This window comes from Sinocyclocheilus rhinocerous, unplaced genomic scaffold (genome assembly GCF_001515625.1).
Source record: "Sinocyclocheilus rhinocerous isolate Xijiao unplaced genomic scaffold, SAMN03320098_v1.1 scaffold706, whole genome shotgun sequence".
NCBI classification, from domain to species: Eukaryota; Metazoa; Chordata; class Actinopteri; order Cypriniformes; family Cyprinidae; genus Sinocyclocheilus; species Sinocyclocheilus rhinocerous.
In genome coordinates this window covers 135,005-139,926 of record NW_015632479.1, presented here as the reverse complement: position 1 = coordinate 139,926, position 4,922 = coordinate 135,005, and the positions used below count along the sequence as shown (strand labels likewise).

Below are 4,922 nucleotides of genomic sequence, written 5' to 3'. Positions count from 1 at the left end.
ATGAATTTGTTTCTTCATCAGATTTGGAGAAATGTGTCATTCCATCAGTGTCTCAGCAATGGATGCTCTGCAGTGAATGGGTGCCGTCAGAATGAGAGTCCAAACAGCTGATAAAAACATTACAGTAATCCACAAGTAATCCACACAACTCCAGTCCATCAGTCGTATGTAACAAATAGCTGTTTGCTTGTAAGAAACAAATCCATCACTAAGGCGATTTATCTTTATCTAACTTTTTTAACTTCAACCATAGTTTTTATTTGTTGGTGAACTATTGCTAGAAGAGTGATGGTCAATATTTTTGGATTTCTGTACAGATGCTAATATTGTCAATGGGAATGTAATTTGTGATCCTGGACCACAAAACCAGTCTTAAGGGTCAGTTTTTTTTAATTCAGATTTAAGATTTATGAATAAATACGCTTTACATTAATGTATGTTTTTTTTTAGGATAGGACAATATTTGGCCAAGATATAACTATTTGAAAATCTGGAATCTGAGGGTGCAAAAAAAATCTAAATATTGAGAAAATCATCTTTAAAGTTGTTCAAATGAAGTTCTTAGCTATGCATATTACTAATCAAAAATTAAGTTTTGATATATTTACGGTAGGACATTTACAAAATATCTTCATGGAACATGATCTTTACTTAATATCCTAATGATTTTTGGCATAAAAGAAAAATGGATAATTTTGACCCATACAATGTATTGTTGGCTATTGCTACAAATATACCCCAGCGACTTAACACTGCTTTTGTGCTCCAGGGTCACATTTGTAATTGTAACAGGGCTGAGACACAAGTTCGAGTCTATTTAATAACACACAATATCAAATAAAATCTAAAAAAAAATTAAGAGAGAGAAAGCTAGATTTATGTGCTTATATTTTGCATGAAGACAGGACAAATGCACATAAAGACAAAAAACATAAAATGTATCCAAAAAAATATAAAGCAATTCAAGTCATTTTGTAAACATATATTACTGTTCAAAAGTTTGGGGTTTGTAAGATTTTTGGAATATTTTTGAAGTCTCTTCTGCTCACCAAGGCTGCATTTATTTGATCAAAAATACATAAAAAATAGTGAAATATTATTAGAATGTAAAACAGCTGTTTTCTATGTGAATGTCTGTTAAACTGTAATTTATTTCTGTGATGCGCAGCTGTATTTTCAGCATCATTACTCCAGTCTTCAGTGTCACATGATCTTCAGAAATCATAATAATATGCTGATTTGCTGCTTAAGAAACATTTCTGATTATTATCAATGTTGAAAACACTTAATATTTTTGTGGAAACTGTGATGCATTTTATTTTTCAGGATTCACAGATGAACAGAAAGTCCAAAAGAAATCTTTCGTCACATTATAAATGTCTTCACTGTCACTTTTGATCAATTTAATGCATCCTTGATGAATAAAAGTATTAAAATCTCGTAAAAGGATCTATTTTTTCCTGACCTGGACGCCACAGCTCCGATCACAAACCCGACCTCTGTTGGCTCGCATCCCGTGCTGTTGTCAGACACCCAAACGGCCCCCAGACAGGCCCATACGAGCTCAGGGACGTACAGCAGGGCCCGCAGATACACCAGAGCTGGCACAGAGCGCCGAGGGCCTGCATTCATGATGGTTCCTAAAACAAAACACAGCCGCGTTAGCATTACACTGACGAAACCCTCCAGATATGAAGAAACCCCACCATCTGTCCGCTCACTTACCTTGAGCACTGAAATACACGACTGCACAAAGTGTCAAGATGATGACAGCCAGCAGAACCAGAAGAACTATGAGGTAATTATGCAAATTCGCTCCACCCTGACAATCAAACCGTCCCTTATGGTTAGTGTACAGAACTAAAGTCACGATCCACCTAAGAGACAAGACATGGCAAGAGAGGTTTAATACACAAAAATGTCTTTTGTTTATATGTTTACTATGGTTTTAGCACGTGTACCATAGTACTGCAATTAGATAATTGGCATGGTAATGACATATATTAATGAGCATGATCTTAGCACTTCCACAGTAAGAGAGTTGTTTGTATTATGGCATTTCTAAATACCGCGGTATACCGCTGGGGTGTATACAACGGTATCACACACTTCCTAGTCGTGTAGGAAGCTCAAAGGATCGTTATTTCGAGTGTTGTTGGGATTTATCTTACCACACAGCTCTGATAAACAGCTCGAAGGCACCAGGAAACACAAGATCATCGCTGGAGATCCGCCATCGGCGTCCGAACACCACCATTCCGGGCATCCTGACAGAATAACGATCTTCTCAAATTCAATCCAGATTTCCTTCCGCTTTCATGAATGTATTACAAAACCCCATTACACTGCCAGCCCGTAACCGCTCTCAGCATCTTGATATTGCGACATGTCGGGAATTAACGCCTCTTTCACTGACGTCTGACATGAAGAAACACCGCAGCGCAGCGCCGCTCGGTTTGTTGTTTACCCTGGTCTGTGCAGCAACGAAATGTGTCCGACTCCGTCAGATGACGTTCCAGCAGCGAAATAGTTCCGAGTGGAATTCAGTGAATCGGTTTCCGAACGAACACTTTGTTTAGTGTGTGTGTGTGTGTGTGTGAGAGAGAGTGTGTGTGTGTAGAGAGAGTGTGTGTGTGTGTGTGTGTGAGTGAGTGAGTGAGAGTGTGTGTTTAATGCTTTATTAATCCAATGCCACAAGAACAAGAGATATTACATATACACATTATCATATTAACATTAGCTGCCAGAGGGGGGGAAAAAAAGGGAAAAGGAGAGAGAATGCAGACATTCCCAAACTTTTTTTTGTCGTGTGTGTGTGTGTGTGTGTGAGAGAGAGTGTGTGTGTGTGTGTGTGTGAGAGAGAGAGTGTGTGTGTGTGTGTGAGAGTGTGTGTGAGTGTGTGTGTGTGTGTGTGTGTGTGTGTGTGTGAGAGAGAGTGTGTGTGTGTGTGTGTGTGAGAGAGAGAGTGTGTGTGTGTGTGTGAGAGTGTGTGTGAGTGTGTGTGTGTGTGTGTGTGTGTGTGTGTGTGAGAGAGAGTGTGTGTGTGTGTGTGTGTGAGAGAGAGAGTGTGTGTGTGTGTGTGAGAGTGTGTGTGAGTGTGTGTGTGTGTGTGTGTGTGTGTGTGTGTGAGTGTGTGTGTGTGTGTGTTTAATGCTTTATTAATCCAATGCCACAAGAACAAGAGGTATTACATATACACATTATCATATTAACATTAGCTGCCAGAGGGGGAAAAAAAGGGAAAAGGAGAGAGAATGCAGACATTCCCAAACTTTTTTTGTCATCTGAACATCTTTCATCTAATATATTTACTTAAAGTACCCCTGAGATTTTAAAATAAATATTTAATAATTAAGTATCACACCTGCATGCTCACGGTTCTGACGTTGGTTGATGGTCACATGACATGCAGGTAAACAAATAAAATAATAAATTTTTTTAGGAAGTGTTTTATTTCTTTTTATGCTATTTTAAAATTATTTAATTAAATTTTTTATTCATGTTGTTAATTTAAACGAATGGAATATATTTTCTTTTTGTATTTTTATATTAATATGGTACAAGATTATCCTATTTAAATCAATGTGATAAGTGAATAAGGTCAAAAGTAATCTAAAAGTAATCTGATTATATTACCGGAAATGTGTAATGTAATGGATTACGTTACAAACTACAATTTTTGTCATGTAATTTGGAATCAGTAACGGTAATCTACCCAGATCTGTGTGTGTGTGTGTGTGTGTGTAGCATATATATATATATATATCAGTGCAGTTTGTTGCAGCCATTAAAAAGTAATTCAGAACATACATTTTTAGTAATGTAATGGATTACGTTACAAACTACAATTTTTGTCATGTAATTTGGAATCAGTAACGGTAATCTACCCAGATCTGTGTGTGTGTGTGTGTGTGTGTAGCATATATATATATATATATATATCAGTGCAGTTTGTTGCAGCCATTAAAAAGTAATTCAGAACATACATTTTTGTTAGTCAACTTCTAAAAAAATTAACTACCTTTTTTAAATAAGTCTGTCATGCAGTCAAGTCATAAACGTATTTTCAGCACGTTTTATTTGCAATATTTGCAACAATAATAACAACTCGCCTTCCGCCCACTGATCAGTGCTTCCGCCCCACAAGTCAAATCGTCGGTTCTCGGCTTTAGTCGGACGCGCTCGGAAGAGCAACAGCAGCTGATGGAACGTCGTATTGCGCATGCGCGAGTTTAACAGTTACTGTAACGCAGAACAGGTTTGCCGTAGTCGTTACAACGTGACAGATCAGATATGTAAATGTTACGTTTTATGGTATATAACATTGTAATTACATCAGTATACGATTCTACCAATAGACTTTTATTTAATCTGTGTTGATGTGTTTTAAACTTAAGCTAATTTGTACGATTTTTTTCGTTTGTATAGATAAATCTGCTGTTGGCAATAACACCTCAGGTAACGTTAGCACTGAGACTAGATATGTGAAGCAAACAATGTAAGTATTGCCTAAACATCCTCCTCATAATCCATCATTTGTACTTTACTAAATGATTCACGAGGCGGAGTTCAACCGCTTGAGTCGATTCATTCCGATTCGTGAGTGAATCGAGAAACGATTCACTGAACCGATCCGATTCAAAAGAACGATTTGTTCACATCAATACAAGATTCTCGCTTTGATATTTAAAAGATGCTGGATTTTCATGTTAATGAGGTGTCTGTGATTAATCTAAGCGAGTCATTTGATTATCAAAAAAATAATAAAAATCATGGCATTACATTTTTAAAACAGGCAGCATTTCTCATAAAATCTTTATTTTAGGTAGTGCCACCATGCAAAAGCTCAATTAAAAGCAAATCTTAAACCTCTAGCTATAAAATAAAATAGTAATTATTGTGATAAAAAAAAAAAAAGTGTG

At 36.7% G+C, this 4,922-nt stretch overlaps 1 pseudogene; it reads right to left on the bottom strand.

Moving 5' to 3' along the window:
• LOC107742594 (sn1-specific diacylglycerol lipase beta-like) overlaps positions 1 to 2,473 on the bottom strand; it is a 17,944-nt pseudogene extending 15,471 nt beyond the window's left edge.
• Positions 2,474 to 4,922: the final 2,449 nt, after the last annotated feature.